The following is an 18073-nucleotide window of genomic DNA, read 5'->3' as shown; positions in this document are numbered from 1 at the left end:
GAGTGTTTGGATGGAGGAGACGGGACTCTTCTTTCACAGTTGACTCATCATTTGTGAAGATTGGTTTTACATTCTTTTCAAAAGATGGGAGGTCATCAGCTGAGAAATCCCATTAGCTATCAGTCCATTGCTTTGTAAACTGTGCCATACTCCATTACTTTACCAACTTTTAAAAAAGCTTGCTTATTTGAGTCATTTTTTCTTCTTAATTACCTTAGACAATTCCACATGCAAAGAAGATTGGCAGATTGGTTTATAAAGAAAAGATCAAGCATGCCAGTTGCCAAATGCATGTGGGAATAGTGGTATAGCTACCCCACCACTGGGGCAGTTCTAATATCATGCCCCCATCATTGAGACAGTCTCTATTTGGACAGGGAAAACAGTTCTTTTTTAGGTTAGATCTTCAAGGATCAAAGTGACTAAGAAAAATATGGATTTCTCATCGTTCAAGTGACTAGAGGTGTGGAATTTTGGAAGGGACATTATCTTTTCCAGGACACCATGGTACTCTTTAGTGAACTGCAGCAATAATTTATTGAAATGGAATTTCTTGTTCTGGAAGAGTTAATATACCACACAAAATGCCCTAACTTAGTCCTTGGAAGCTATTTAAGTCTAGGAAGAATGTAGAATGTAACTGAGCATCGTCTGACCTCCCAACCTCACTGTGAAACAGACATTTCCAAGAATTCCATTCACTGAATGCCAAGATGAATCCTAAAATAGATCATGATTTGCAAGTGACACCAAATCTCTGCCGTTATCAGTAGCTGGTGTGCAACTCTTCAAGTTTTTCGAGTTTACTCCCACTGTCCTTAGTCCATTTATGAAATATTGATGGTGTTCAAATTAGGAACTTTTCTACTTCTAGAAGATGACCTATCGAGTCCTAGAAAAGAAGAAAGCTATGGGAAATATCTCAGATGTGTAGAATATTTTATTTTGCTGAAACATGGTTTTTCCCTTAAAGTGAGAGAATTTTAAAGCCTCAAAAACCAAAGTCCAAACCCTTTCTGAATTTAAACTGGAATGTGGATTTGTTTCCTCCCACTGGAATTTAAATATGAATTAGAGAGAACTGTAAGAGCTGCACTCTCCATGATGGTTACTAAAGCTTCAAAGAGGTACTCACCTAAATGATAGAAAAGAGATTTGGCTAACAGATTCTTTCCCTCTTATTCGTTAAAGATAATCATATGCCAACTTAGACCTTGCACAAGTTTTTTAAATGAAAAGTATACTTAAATGTCATCCCATGAATTCTTTCAGGGACCAGTGAACCTCTTTGAAGGTTGTGCACGAATATTCTATGAAAGAATTATCCTCCACTGTGGCTGTATCATGTGAGTGTTCCTTTCCCATTTTATTCCTATTTATTTCCACGGACTTTTTGGTTTTACCTTGTGAGATTAGAAGAAGAATTATGATAAATGAAGCTCCTGTGATGCCCTAATAGCCATTCTTGATTGTTGAATTCAAGAGGATGAAAGCTTTGTCCATTTTGTAATTACCCATTGCACTTTCCCATAACAAGCTGATCCTCCTAGGCTTGTGGTTAGAGCTAGGGATTAACTATTGCCATTCAGAATTACATGTATTTTTTATAAGTTGACTGTAAATATTATAATTACAGTCATATATTTTTATGACCAAGTAGTTATGAATGCCTAGCACTATGCATGCATTGTTACTAATAGTACACAGACTTTTAAAGACACTATTTTCATGGTTATTGCAACTTTTAGTAAAATTCTATCACCTATTCATAAATGCCTTGTAGGTTCTGGTCCCAAGGACCTAAAATTCATAGAAATTTCCATCCCAGGAGGAACAGTTTAAAAACTGCCCTCCCTGGGTGTCAATGGCAGCAACCTCTTCTAGAATGTCCTCTGGAAAATCCTGGAGAGTACATCTGGCTTCCAGGTAAAGGACACAGCAGATTTTATGTTAGTCAGTGATTAAGCACACCTTAGTGTCCTGTGTTTGCTAATCTCAAAGTGAACCATGTCATGCCTTGAGAATGGAATTTAGGTGTTGTCTCCGGTAAACTGGGGAACTCAGTCATTCCCTTGACCTCTTTCTAGAGGAATCCTTCTGTTCAGTCTATTTTGTTGATGTTTGCAAATGGTACTGATAATCCTTTCAAATGTGAGCCTGAAAACTGTCATTTATACCAAAATAGACTTAGGAGCACTTTCATTCCCTTTAAAAACAAAGCAAAGACACTTCTTGCTTTTTCTGTCTTACAAACAACAACAAAAAAAATGGTGACAAATTTTATGACACTGACTCAAAACCTATCCAGCACTGAATTGGCATGCCCTTGAAATCTCCCCATCTTCAATCTAAATATAAAACTCAGCATCATCACTGTGGTGCAGGCATTTATCCCAATCTTTTAAGCAGTGATCTGCCAAAAGGTTGTAGAGAGGGGAAATGAGCTAAATATTTTTCTACTGGTTTGTCTTCAGAATTATGACAGCAAATATATTTACCAAATGAGAGCAGTGAAATCATGAATGAGGACAAAAAGCCTGTTTGCATCAGGTTCCGCACAGGAGGGACTATATATAGATATCACAACAGCAAATTGCTTTGATTTCTAAACTAAATGGCCAAGGTTTGATCCACCATCACGTTTTAGTTGGAAGGGCGAGGATGTTGTTCTGTGCTTGAAGTGTTGTGGAACTAGATCAGGCAGCAACTGAAATAAGATTGAAAGGATATTGAGAAATAATCTCTCATGCTTAAAAATTAAGATGTCTATACACTGGGCAGAGAACAGGTGGGAAAATTCCATATATTTTACAGTTTAAGATATAGCACAGAGAACTGCATGGTGCCTCAAAACTATAGATTCTTAACTGCTAGCAAAATTGAACAAATGCCAACAAACTCCATTTGAAGATTGCCTTCTCATTTGTCAGATTCATAACCTGACCTTTGCAGGTAAAGTGCTCCTGAATTTCCAAGCATGAATCAGAACCATAGATCATTTTGTGAATGAAAGTGGGATACTAGCCTGTCTCCTTGGAGACAAGCTTCCAGTTAGTACCCAGATAAGCATTATCTGGGCAGGCTGTTGGTATTGCTCTGACTTTGTACATCTTTGACATATAATGAATATTTTTTTGACATTTTCTCTGTACTCAATTAGGGCCTCTCTGTTGCTGGTAGAGAAGTTCCTTGCTTTTCTCATGATATGGAAAATGATTCAAAGAGAAAGCACATGCATGTGTATTTAGTTGGGTCTGACTCTTTGGGACACTTTGGATTGTAGCCCACCAGGTTCCTCTGTCCATGGGATTTCCCAGGCAAAAATACTGCAGTAGGTTGCCATTTCCTTCTCCAGGGGATCTTTCTGACCCAGGAAGATCCTCATTGCAGGTGGATGTTTTACTCACTGAGCCATCAGGGAAGCCCAAAAAAGAGAAGTATATAGGGTTAAAAAATCAGATACTGGAATAGTATAGCTGACTAGTCTACAGATAATATCAAATATCTTCTGCAGCTCTAAAGATGTTGTCAAGATCAAATGGGCTTACTCCTTCAATTGTGAAGCTCTAAAAGCTAGAGATTTTTTTTAATATAACAAAGTATTTATTAAAAATTATTACTAATTTTCACTTTTATAAATTATGTAAAGTCAGTCCCTACTATTTTTCCCAGCTGAAGTTTTCCCTAAGAAAGTTCTTATGGGTCATACTATTTATGAAGTCTTAAAAATCAGAAGGAAACTTCAGAAACAAAAAGATAAGAACACCTACTGGTTACGTGTGGTTCCTGCTCCATGTCGCATGTTTGTACGTTTCTGAACTGGGGTCTTGAGAAGTCACATGTCACTGTGTTCTGATTTCCCATATTGCTAATGGCATGGCCAGACAGTATAGCATGGCTTCACTTCCCTCTATTTGCATAGTCATTAGAGCATTACACGAAGGGCTCTGTCAAACCAGTGGAGAAATAAGAACTTTAATGCTTTGGACAATTTCACTGAAGAATATCCTAGGAGGAGCTAGAAAGACTGCCATCAGTAAGGGACAAGGGAAGATTATTATAAATGTGGTACCTTTCAGTCTTGTATAAATTTATTAACTTGCATTTTTGTACAGCCAACCTGCAATATGTTGTGGGGAACATCTAGGTTATTTCATGTAAAACAGTCAACAGAATCTCTCCCTGGAAACTGAAATTGTAATACCTTCCATCATTCTGTTTGGTTCACTGGTTATTGGTAGACACAAGAAAGCTGGAAGAAAACCAAACTGCCATATTCCTATATGCTCTGCTGTGGTATGTGGCATCTCTTTTGAGGGAGAGTCAGGAAATTCTGGCACCTTTTTTTCTCAAACATAAAATGTGCTAGATGCTGATAAATTAGACTTTAAACTCACCAGTGCAAGTTATCTTAAAGTTTTGGCAGAGTTTAAGCAACAATTTTATTATACTTCCCCATTAATTATGCATATTTTTCAGCAATAGATTTTCTTGCTCTTAAATAGGAAATCTGTCTCAGTTGAAAAGGGCAGCGATCTCTCCAAGCTACCTCAAAAGGGTACTAAAAGACAAAATGGCAGGCAACCTTTGATTAAATGGCAATGTGTTAAAGCCACAAAGCAATATTATTTGTCAGCTCTTCTTGATGCTCTTTTCCTTTGTAAATTTAGACTAGACTAAATGTGAAAGGGATACCCTACGTGCAGTTCTACTTGTGCATTCTGATTACTAATATTCATTTATATGAAATCTCTCAGGACTGTTGTCTGGTATCTCTCTGCAGACATCTCAAAACGTGATTCAGAAAGAGAGCAACCTGACATTGCCTATGAGGCAGTGGTCCACATAGTGAGTGCACAATCAAATAATCTGTGGAATCTTCAGTAAAAAATCCAAGTGCACTTCTTATCCATGGAGGGAAAACTCTTATTTGTTTGCCCTAAGCAAACAGAAAGAGATGAAGTTGCCAGTATTTGGCACTGCGCTTGGGTTTTCTTTTTCACTAGATGCCATTACTATTATTTTTAGCTAAATTGGAGTTCTGAAACAGAAGTCACTTCTGGAAACATTAGAATCAGTGAAGAGAAAACTGTTCGTAAGAAACACTCTCCACTCATGCATAGACAATTTGTAGGAATGAGAGTTAACGTTGAGGACTTTTATTTCCTTTCTTTTCCTAAAACAAAAACCCACTTGCTCTGAATCCTAGCTAATCAAATGCTAATTTCTGTAACAAAATAAAGGATAATGATAGAAAGTGTGAAATTGTGAGACTCTAATGTCTTATCTAGATACTTATCTAATGGCAAACCAGCATTTTCAGACATATTTCTCTGTAAGAACATTCTTTTGTTTAATATTCTGTGACATATAGATTCTTACCACCTGTTGTTCATGAAAACAACCTCACTTATCACTTCTAAAATAGTGCAAAAAAACTAATAAGCCATTTAAAGCTCTCTTCTCTGTAATTCTGTATCTTGGACTCTAAAACTAAAGCTCCTTACTGAGGAAAGTTTAAAAAAGAATTCTGAACAAAAACGTCAATGTCAAAAAAAAAATATGTATATTTCCTAAGTTGTATTCTCATTCCAGCATATCTTCAAAATCAGGAACTGCCTGAATGCCCAGTTTTTAAACCTCACTAAGAAGCAAGAATTTCCATGTAAGTCTTCAAAAGTCTCCAGGGTCTGTCATCAAAATTTATCTCAGTTCTATCTAAGCAAAAAAATAATTTATAAACCAGATTTTTCTGACTATAATAAAAATAAAGAAATAGCAAATTATTCCCAATAGGTTTACGTGTGCAAACATATATTTAATAATTAATCTCCTAACTCAATCAAAGGACATTATGTTGCAAATGTTCCCTTGTTTATTTCATTGTTTTCATACTTGTGCACAGAGATATAATAATTTTAATTTTCTCAAGATTACTTTGTTTAGGAACTGTGTGATCTGAAGTCTAAAGGTAAAAATCATAAGAAAAATAACACAGTCTTAGCTACTTGCAAAAATGTCAACTCAGTTATATTTATTATAATACCATTAGGCAAAATTATTCACAGTATTTCTGGCTATGTTGACCTTTTATTTTATAAACAACAAAAGTCTGGCTCCATTAGTCATAATAGGGAACAGTTAGCATATTAAAACAGTGATAGATGATACAGGTGCTTACTCTTTTGTTATGAGGGTCCATTAACTTCACCAGTTCTTTCTAGGTCACAGGCTCACATGCTTCTAACTAGGATATTCGTAGACTCACTTTCTTCACTTTCATTTCTTATCGCTAATATTAAATGCCCCACAGAATGTCATGTTCCATGACCTCGTCCTCTAACCTCAGTGAGATCCTTGGGCTCCCTCTTCTTTAGAGAAAGATTCTTCTAGGCTAGGAATTAAACTTCTTAAATATAACATCCCATGACATCATAGTGTAACATAACAACTATACTTCAATCTTTTATTGAATTACAGGTTAAAAATTATAAAATTTACCCTTTAAAAATATAATACAAGCATTTAAAATAATACCATGATAGTATATATCAAGGATTCCTACTTGGTAAGGCTAAGGTTTGAAGCAAACACAAGATACCTTGGCATTCTTGAAACATATATTTTATAAGTCTCTAAGTTTACAAATATCTTTATAATGTGTAAATCACTGAAGTGTTACTGAAATAGATGGCCTTTGTGTGCATGCCTGCATGCATGCTAAGTTGCTTCAGTTGTGTCCAACTCTTTGCAACCCTATGCACTGTAGCCCCCCTGGCTCCTCTGTCCATGGGATTCTCCAGGCAAAATTACTGGAGTGGGTTGCCATGCCCTTCTGCAGTGGATTTTCCCCACCCAGGGATTGAACCCACACCTCATGTCTCCTGCAATGGCAGGCACTTTCTTTACCACCTGGGAAGCCAGACGGCCTTCCAGGCAATAGTACTGAAATGGATTTTAATTTCCTTCTCCAGGGGATCTTCCCAACCCAGGGCTCAAACCCGGGTCTCCCACATTATAGACAGATGTTTTACCATCTGAGCCACCAGGGAAGTCCTAAAGATCCCTAATAATTGTATTAACTTGAAATCTAAAGTAATTTATCATCAGTTCAAATAAATTCTGTCTAAAACATCTCACTTCATTCAGTTTAGTCGCTCAGTTGTGTCCGACTCTTTGCAATCCCATGGAATGCAGCACGCGAGGCCTCCCTGTCCATCACCAACTCCCAGAGTTTAAATGCATGTCCATTGAGTCGGTGATGCCATCCAACCATCTCATCCTCTGTTGTCCCCTTCTACTCCTGCCTTCAATCTTTCCCAGCATCAGGGTCTTTTCAAATGAAACAGCCCTTCGCATCAGGTGGCCAAAGTATTGGAACATCAGCTTCAATATCGGTCCTTCCAATGAACACCCGGGACTGATCTCCTTTAGGATGGACTGGTTTGATCTCCTTGCTATGCAAGGGACTCTCAAGAGTCTTCTGCAATGCCACAGTTCAAAAGCATCAATTCTTCGGCACTTAGCTTTGTTTATGGTCCAACTCTCACATCCATACGTGACTACTGGAAAGCCATAGTTTCTTCACATTTTATTAGAGTAGGAACATTAACTACAAAAGTTTCATCCAATCAAAAGTTTTCTTACCATGTGAGAACTCAGAGCTGGGGCTCAGAGAGTGGTACCCAGGCTTACAGACAAAGCACATCCCTCAGGCTGCACATAATACAGCTCCTTATCTGGATAAAATTATTCATGAACTGTCAGCACCATTGTCAAGTCGTTAAAGCCAAGAACATTCTATCTTTGAATACCAAGTCCACTGTATATAATGAATAATGTAATGTCATTTCAGGGAACACATGGATAACTGATATTTTACCAGGTTTAACCTGATGTGAAAATTATACTGAATTAATAATCCATAACCCACTTCCTCATAGCTCAGTTGGTAAAGAATCCACCTGCAATGCAGGAAACTTGGGTTCGATCCCTGGGTTGGGAAGATCCCCTGGAGAAGGGAAAGGCTACCCACTCCAGTATTCTGGCCTGGAGAATTCCATGGACTGTATAGTCCATGGGGTCACAAAGAGTCGGACATGACTGAGCGACTTTCACTTTCACTTCAATCCACTTCAGAACTTTTGTTATTGTAGATTTCATTAGTGACATCATTTGCATGAATAACCAGAGAACTCTAATAACATTTCATGTTATCTAGCATTTCATATTTTTTCAAACAAGATGCCCAGAATTTTGTCTGGAAATATTTGATATACTCAGTAGCCATTTCCTATCCAGATTTAATATTTCAATCAGTAATTGATTTTGCATTTATCCTATTCAATTTTTTTCTAAAATAATTTTCCTTAGAGTAATTAAAACATGTTTCCTTTGGTAAGAATGAGCATGTCTAGAAAGGAGTGAAATAAGAACTTGGCAAAATTAAGCTGGACAGGTGAACATATCTGCAGGAGGTAAAGTTTAGGAAAAGAATCACTTATTATTTATATGTGCAACAAGTTGAAATCGCCTACTGCTTTTTCCCCAGCTTTACTGCGATACAATTGACAGATAGCATTATGTAAGTTTAAGGTGAACAGTGTGTTGATTGGACACACTTGAATGTTGCAAAATGATTACCACCCTCGCATAAGTCAACACCATCACATCGCATGATTACCATTTGTTTTTGTGGTGAAAACATTTACAATCCCTTTTCTAATAATAGTCTGTCATATCACGATTTAAATTTTACCATAACACGTCTTCCTGTCTGATATAGTTTATGTTCGCTTATTTTTTTTTTCCTACTGCTTTTAATAATGGCAGCTGATGTGGCAAAGAGTAGATCATACAGGTCATTCCGCTTAGTGGATACTCACTATTTATTCGGAGAAAAAATTAAATTAAAAATCACTTGCCTCTGACTTGTCTGCCTGTGACCAAATGAGAAGTGAGTTATTGAACAATCTCAATCTGTGAGAGCTGATTTATGAATGTCTCTGGAATTCTCTTGTACAGCTGGTTACATGGGAATAAGGCCCCATTTAAGGGAAGAATTTCAGGTATGTCAAAACTCACTAGCCTTTCTAGTAAGTTGAAATGCTAGAACCTAGAGCTTTACACATCTTAATAGTGAAGTAAAAGGGAATGTGATTTGACATGAAGTAAAATAACAAAGGACAGGGATAGGGGATGATTAAAAAAAAAAAAAGCTAAAAAACAAATGCAGAATTTCTTAAGAGGGAATGCAACAGCTAAACTAAAATTTATAAGTATAATAAATGTTGAAAATGATTGAAAATGAATGAGATCTTTGGTCTCAATATTGTAGCTATTGAACTTGATATATGCCAGTCTGAGGATGTATTTTTAGCCATTAGTGAAAGCAATGGCTTTCACTAAGAAATTCATTAAGAAAATCCACCACCATGAAACACCCCAAAGGGCCCCCCCCCAGTCATAAAATATGATAAAGAATTTCTGAAATTTATATTAGTCACATCCAAAATGCCTCTAGAAGTAAAAGATCTTTTAACTTATGTTCCAATAGTTTTTCTTTACATATTATATCTAAATATTTAGAGAACTCAGGTTTTTTTAGAAAGAGGAAGCCATAACTAAAAGTTCACAGGGACAGAAAATAATTATTGATTGGAAGAAAGTTTTCAACAACTGAAACTTTGAGCATTTACCTTGGAGCTTGGAAAGTAAAATGGCATAATGAACCAGCCATATCCCTCACTAATTCATCCAACAAACATTTAGTAAGCACTTTTAATATGCCAATTAATGGGCTAAGTCCTATCCTAGGGTCAAAAAAATGTTCAAATAATTCAGAGGAACATTTTAATGTCTTTTATAAAAAGAGGAAAGTGACTCTTTGCTTTAATCCAACAGTTGTATTATGAAACATTGGTAAGACCAGAATTATCAATTACTCACTGTCATCCTAATCTAAAAATTGTTCAATATTTTTAGACAAAGTTTGTTTGCCATAATAAGTAGCAGTTACTTTATTAATTGTTTCGTTTGCTGGAAGTGAGTGCTAGATGAGTTTGGAACAAAATGATAAAAAAGCCAGGACAGGTTAATCAATAGATTTGTGTTATTTACAATGCAGAAGATAAAACCTTTGAGGGTGTAAATCCTTTTAATCGCTATTAATAAACTAAAACAAGTTAGTGACTAAAAGTATAAACAAGTTCTAAAACTCATAATTTCATCCAAAAGGGGGAAAAGCTGATAAATAGACCAGTTAGGCCAAAACTGAGGCAGATAAGAAAAAAACCCAAATAAATAAAAAAGGAAAAATTGTTTTATGAAAAAGCATTACCAAAGAATGTTAATGAGGAATCATTCCTGCCCTGTTGCCACCTCCGCTCACTTTATCCAGTGTGACAATGACTAAGACATATTCAGAAGGATGGCTCACAGAAAAGAGAAATCTTGACTAATTTTTTAAAGAAGAGTCCATCTATGTATGGAGGGACAGCTTTTCTCTCTTCACTTGAAGCTCCAAAACGCTGGTCTAGTTGAAAATTTAGCACTGGGAGGACTGTGAGATCTCAAGCTTTGGACTGAGATTAATCTGAGATTTATATTTTCCACTAACATAATAATTTGAGAGGCATCAAACAGCATCTGCTTTTCTTCTTTGTTCAACTGGGCCTGGATATGTCATTTATTTCTCAGTTGAACTCTACTCTCTTCAGTAGAGAACTGGTGAAAAACGTGTATAAAATTATTTTAAGTCTAAAAAATCATAAAGACCTTACCACAAGAGAGATAATTCATTTTTATGAAAGTGTTTTATCTTTTTTAAGTGTTTTATGAAAGTGTTTTACCACTCTTTGTCCGTAACCTAAGGAAGTAATCTCAAGCAAGTGGCAAGTGATTCAAATAACTTAGTGGTCTGGTGGACTTTTACTCGGTAGCTTAAATATCCAATATATTTGTAATCCTCTGCTCCATTGACAACCCTCATCCTGCTTGGTAACAGTATCTTGGGGAACTGGAGATATAAATTCAGAGGAAAAAATTATAGTTGATGGCAGACTAAAGGAGAATGGATAGCAGTACTATTATAAAGAAAGAAAGACCCCATTTTCTACAAGGCACAAGAGAAGAGTCTACAAATTCATAATCCCTAGATTAGGATGGACAATGACATAAATCATCAGACAAATTGGAAATTGATCAATTATGTTTTGACCTATTAGTGCTTTGTTGTTGTTCGTTTCCATGGCAACATCCTCAAAATTTACTGAATTTTTTGTTTTTGAAATGTGGATTTCTTCTTGTTCTCCTAATTAACAGATCATTTGATGTATTCCTTTCTTTTAATGACCTTGAGTACAGTGTTAGGCAGTGTACGGAAAAAGAGGAAAGGTGTTACGTGGTTTCTCCCCTAAATTGCTTGGGATCTATTTGAAGATGCTAATAGGGGAAACAGTCCTGAGTGATAAAACACAGAAAATGGTTGACAATGACTCACATGGTCCATAAGTTAAAGTTAAGAGCATCTGGGCATCAAGGCCTGTTGGCTTTAAGGGGGAATAAGTGCATGAAGGAAAGGCAACTTTATTTGAAGAACACAGTGGACCTGCTTAAGCCAAGGATCCCATTCCCTACAGCCATTCTTGCTGGTGGAAGATGCATGATAGAGGGAACCAGACCCAACCTGTCCCCAGCCTCCTCCTCCCTGGCCTCCTCTCTGGCCACAATCCCCTTTGTCCTCTTGTGTTCGCTGTTCACACTAACTTGAATGCTTTTTATCCACTCTCTAGCCATAAGTGTTCTTCCCTTTTTTTCCTGGTATTTATTCATAAATAAATAGATAATAGGTTTTTTTCTGCTCTACAAATTGCTATGACCTCAGTACCCTAGAACAGTGCCAGGCTTATATTAGGCATTCAATGAATATTTGGGGAAAGAAGGAAGAAACGCAGGATGGAAGAAAGGGAAGGAGGCAGGAATGAAGGGAAGGAGGGAATTAGATCAAAGTGTGGACCAGTTTCAGGAGGCCCTGGAAAGGTTCTGGTGTTTCAATCACAAAGTTGAAGCCATTGGATGTATCTCATCGTCTAGGAAGTAATTCAGTGTTGTTGTTGTTGTTTAGTTGCTACGTCTTGTCTGACTCTTTTGCAATCCCTGGACTGTAGCCCACCAGGTTCCCCTGTCCATGGGATTTACCAGGCAAAATACTGGAATGGGTTGCCATTTCTTTCTCCAGGGGATCTTCCTGACCCACGGATTGAACCTGCATCTCCTGCATTGGCAGATAGATTCTTTACGGCTGAGACACCAGGGAAGCCCAAGTCAGGGTAGACTTACTGAAAAATTAGAAAGTTCCTGCCTATGAATTCCTTGCCAGGTAATATTAATGTCAGCTTTCCCTTTCCTTAAATATTTATCAGTAGCTTAAATTTTAACAAAAGCCATGATTTCCTTTGACACAGCAGGAAGTGTGTTCATATCCTATCTTATAACTGAAAACGTGAAAGATTATTGTCCAAAATAAGAGAAATCACTATGCTACTTCTTCCTGGCCAAGGAGCTCAAAGCTTCTGCCTGAAACCTTTTCAGTTGGAATTTTAGTGTTATGTCCACAAGCACTCAAAGCTAGCCCGACATAAATATAAGTTAAATATATCATCTGATGCCCAGGAACATTTTCTTCTTCCCGCAAAATGAATAATTTATCGGTATTTTACCTGCTGTTCCCAAACTCATATTAGTGATTCATTTATTACTCCTCAAAACAGAAGCTCATAATTAAATTACAGATTCTGTGAGATCATTAGTCCTCTAATGGCTGCAAGAATTAAGAAGAAATTTTGTAGTTTAAATTCATCAATTTAGGAAGAAATGTAGGAAGCATTTTTCTGTACAGTTGATATTTGCTGTATCATTCTTTCTGGAAGAAATCTCTTCTAAATTTTTGTTATTCTAGAACTCTTTTTATTTCTTTAACACCAAAATATTTATTATTCAATTCTAACCACGGAAATTCCAACTCACATGGCTAGTGAAGTGTAGTCTTGCTGCTTATTCTAATTTTTTATTGCTTTTTGTCTCATGCCTTAGTTTATCCTTATTAGAATTTCTCCAAAATAATGTAATTTATGTTGGTGAAACAGTATGACATTATTTGTGGCAGAAAATCCTTTATTAATTGTACCACACAGGTTTCAGCATACATGAAGTTTTCTTAGGTTCTGTAGATATTTGGGAGATGTGATAGCTATTTTATTTTCATTAATATTTTCCTCTCTACACTGTGCTTAGCTGAAATTGTTGTTTATATTTTTATCTACCTGAATCTTGACATTGAGGTAAGCTGAATATATTCAATATTTTTTCATACGCATCATGTTGTCCTACACAAGGAATTTATTTATGGGGGAAGGTGATGAATATTATAAACTAAAATCACATTTTCTTCTTATGTCTGCCTCTGACTCTGAACCTGGGGGGATGCCTGCTACAAAATCAAGTATATTTCTGAGAACCTTCCCTCTCCTATAATTGCTGGAGTATTCACTCAGGCTTCTCACGTGGTGTATAATTTCTTCTGGAACACTTCTTGGGGAAGGTACAACAGAGACTGCATGAACAGCACTCAAGTTTAAATTTCCATAGATGTTCTGGTTCTGCCACTCTTAGCTCACAAGATAAATCAACTGAAATGTTTCAGAAATGTGTATGTTTGGATTTGCATTTGAGGTGTGAAAAAAAGTAGCATCCTTAAACATATAACCTTCAGTTCTCAAGGTACTGATATCTAATTATCTCTAGCTACAGTTTGCTCAAAAACTATTCTAATCAAATTTTCTTTGGGATGTCAAGTGTTAAAGTACCAGCAAGTAAAAAAAAAATAATTGCAACCATTTGTGTGTTTAATTTCTAGTGTTCAACATAATGCCATCTTTACTAGACAATTTACTTCACCATTTTTCATTGCCATTCTCCAAAGGAAAATAAGCAATTTGTTAACAGTTTATAGTATTCAGATATGATGGAAGAGACACAGCCACACTTTTAACAGAAACACTGTAGCTTAAAATGGTTTGGTAAAGGTATGAGATTGGGTCAGCAACGCAAAACTGAAAAAAATTAGAATGCAATAAAAATGTAGATGTTACATGTGACTACTTCACTCTACCCAGACTCATCATTTCTTGTTTGGACACAGAACTACTCTTTTATCTCATCGAAAAGCGACTGTCAGGATTATCAGCGTGATGCTGCTTTGCTCCAGGACAGGAACTGTAAGGACTGAGATATTTTGAAATGATGTAGTTTTGCAGGACAGAGGTTAACTCCTGCAGGAAGCTGCGAATTCACATGAAACTTTGTATTTCACTATGTGTCTGTTCTTAGGAGTCTGGATAGGAAAAACTTTTCCACTTTACTGTAGATCAAACACCATTTCCTGCAGGCAGCACAATTCACCAGCACATGGTTACCCCTCTCTCGTACAAAACTGTTGAAAGAAGAGAAAAAGTCATTGTTTTGAAAATGTGTAAACTGACACTAATCATATGCATTTTTTTTCAAGTGAGGCAATACTACGATAATACAAATTATTGTGTCTAGGTTTTCTCCAAAAGATCATTTTGTTGGATTCAGAAAACTCAAATATTCCCTAAGCATCTTTGATCATAAATTTTGTCATGCTTCAGCTTTGGGCAGTTTTGATAATTCATTACTGATTATTAATATCATTATTTAAATACAAATACTGTTCCCTTCCCATTATGAAAAGCTATTACAAACATATATGGATTTCTATAAAGGTTGATGACTATATGCTTTTTTATATTAGAAAATCATGTGAAAACAAAATTAATCTGATGAATGCTGTTAATTATTTTAACTTTTTTATTAGCTATAAAATGTTCGTAAAATTATTCTCTCTATAACTTACCAAGATTTATCAGCTTGTGTAATTTTTTATAATCAGAGGAGTCTGGTTTTCTAATTAAAGTTTTGTCAAAGAAAATAAGTTGTGTGGCTTGTTTACTTCCTTGGAAGCATATTGTTAAAAATGCCAAAAATACGTCCAGATTTTCTCTCCTCCGCTATGTGGTATGCAAATAAAATCATATCCAGCCAACACACCTGGATTTGGGGATATTTTAATTTCCCATTATGGGGAAAAATAAACCAAAAAAAAAAAAAAAACAAAAAACCCTTATGCATATCTGAATACCATTAAGAACAAGCATACAATTCATAGAGGCCCAATCACACCTACTTAGAAATTCATTCCATCCACTCCCGAGTTTAGGGAGAGGGTGAACACAATATGGTAAATACTATCAAAGTGAAAGTCACTCAGTCGTGTCCGACTCTTTGTGACCCCATGCACTGCATAGTCCATGGAATTCTCCAGGCCAGAATAGTGGAGTGGGTAGTCTTTCCCTTCTCCAGGGGATCTTCCCAACCCAGGGATCAAACCCAGGTCTCCAGCATTTCAGGAGGATTCTTTACCAGCTGAGCCTCAAACAATACGGCCAAATCTTTACATCTCGTAGGCCCTAATTATTCCACTCCAAACCCCAAATTAAAATATTTACTATTACTGAGATTATCATAATCACTAAACCTCAAATTCCTGATAGTCTAGGAATGGGGACCAGAGCAACCATAAGAAGTAAAAGTGAAAGTCACTCAATCTTGTCAGACTGTTTGAGACCCCATGGACTATACAGTCCTTGGAATTCTCCAGGCCAGAATACTGGAGTGGGTAGCCTTTCCCATCTCCAGGGTATATCTTCCCAACCCAGGTATCGAACCCAGGTCTCCTGCATCGCAGGCGGGTTCTTTACCAGCTGAGTCACAAGAGAAGCCCAAATAGCACTCTCATTGCCAAATTGCCTATGAAACAGATAAGTACAAAGGAAATGTTGTCAGATACAGTGTTTAATTGAAACTTTTCTTCTCCAAGGAACCAATTTGCTGAGAGCGGACTGTATGAGATAAATTATAAGAGTGACAGGCAAGGACAACATGACCACCATCATCAACTTGGGGACCAGGTATCATTGTGCTTTCCCTTCTGTGATCTAGAAAGCTTACTGCTTTTAAGAGTTCCCCATCAAGATGCAAAAGTCTCTGGAAAAGGTGATACTATAGATCAATAGTGATAAAGTTTAACAGCTTAGCATTCTATTATTCATTAACAATTTAGCAGGTATTAGCCAAAATGAGAGTTCCTCTTTTTTTCCTCTGAGGGATAGTGTGTTAGTTTTCTAACTGGAAGAAAGGGAAAGCTTATAGGATGAGTTAAATTTCACCTCCTCTTTAATTTACCAAGGCCAAGAATGATTAAAAAAAAAAATTCAATTAAGTGTTAAGTATTTTCAACGCAAGCTCACTTGTCTCAAAATATCCAGTTCTGCTTGAGTAGGTGCTGCAACAGGCTGCGAGGTAGATATTTTAAAGCAGAAAAGACAATATAAACCGTTACCCACTATGACCCAACATAACTAAGAGCTGAACTGTTCATCTGGGCATCTATCCTCAGTTTAAAAGGATAAAACATCATCCTTTATTCATTAAACACTCCGCACAGCACCAACCATAAGTGCTTAGCTTTGCTAAACTGGGCCCACTGCCTTCTAATTTTCAGGATGAATGGAATTTTTTTCCTTAGAGAGTTGATGGTGCTGTGTGTATTCAGTTGTGTCCGACTCTTTGTGACCCCATGGACTGTAGCCCACCAGGTTCCTCTGTCTGTGAGGTTTTCTAGACATACTGGAGTGGGTTGCCATTTCCTTCTCCAAGGGATTTTCCTGACCCAGGATTGAAACCATGTCTCTTGAGTCTCCAGCACTGGCAGTGGGTTCTTTACCATTAGCACCACCTGGGAAACCCAGAGAGTTGATAGTACTGAAGGAAAAAAAAGGGGGGCGCCTATTGGGAGAAAAAGGTTTGATAATTGGTAAAGTAGTGAGTAAAAAGTTTGGTGACCCATCAATCCAATGGTAGAGTGAAAATCAACACATATCTAAGCCATCTCAAAAAGACCATGAGGGTCACATATTGATAAAAATCATTCAAATCAGGATGGGAGAGAAAATGAATATATAAGCAAGGTGCCCATAGACTCTGACTTGCAGAAAGCATTTTAGATAAAAATGCCAAAATCTTACTTGCAAATGGCTGGGGCTTTACACATTCTTGTGGTTGGAAGGCTGACAGCATCAATAAATGAATAGAAATGATTCTTGCTGAAGGGAGGTGTCATCCACAGCCCTTAGAGTCAAACGTTGTTTTACATTCTCATTATCGATTCAGAACAACTGATAAACCAAATCTGCATCTGATAATAAAGCAGTCAGTGTTCCTAAACCTCACAAGGGAAAAAAATCAAGAAATACAAGCATAAAGAGGCAAGCATTAAAGAGCCCAAAAGAATCTGGCTGAGAAACATACAGGGAAATTTACCAGAAACCTTGGTTTGGAGGGTGGGTTAGAAAAACAAAACAAAAACATGCACAAAAATAGTTAAACCAACAGAGCTCAACAAAACTATGAGAAAGCAAGCTGAGAATGCATTTGTAGTATTTATAAGACATAAATAGCCAGTGCTATTTGGGGTGACGTACAGTATTAAATTGAGAGATGAAAATAGTTTTCATATACTATAGAAATTAAGGGACTGGCCATTTTCAATCCCCAGTAACATTTGGGACAAGTTGGAAGGATCTGTACTGAAAAGCAAGATTGGAAGCAGTTAGAGGAATACACTAATAAAAATAAACCGTGGCTCAGGAAAAAAATAGAACAATGACACACAATGGTGATGCAAGTCAGAATCATAAAGAAAATAGTAGATCTGAGCCAATACTCCCAAAATATGCACCGTTTGTTCACTCTCTGTTGAGTTCTCATGGTGATCGGTGCTCAAAACAACAATTGGTAGCATTTCTAGAAGCAGAGGATAAGTTCCATTACCCCAGTTATGAAAACCATAGGAGATAAAAGGGGACACTATTTGGTGTAAATCTGGGTTTCTGAAGTTTTAGATATGGGCTCCTTTCTTCAAATAAAAATCGAC

This window comes from Bos taurus, chromosome 23 (genome assembly GCF_002263795.3).
Source record: "Bos taurus isolate L1 Dominette 01449 registration number 42190680 breed Hereford chromosome 23, ARS-UCD2.0, whole genome shotgun sequence".
In the NCBI taxonomy this organism is placed as follows: Eukaryota; Metazoa; Chordata; class Mammalia; order Artiodactyla; family Bovidae; genus Bos; species Bos taurus.
The sequence above is the reverse complement of the archived record's forward strand: the minus strand, read 5'-3'. Positions refer to the sequence as shown.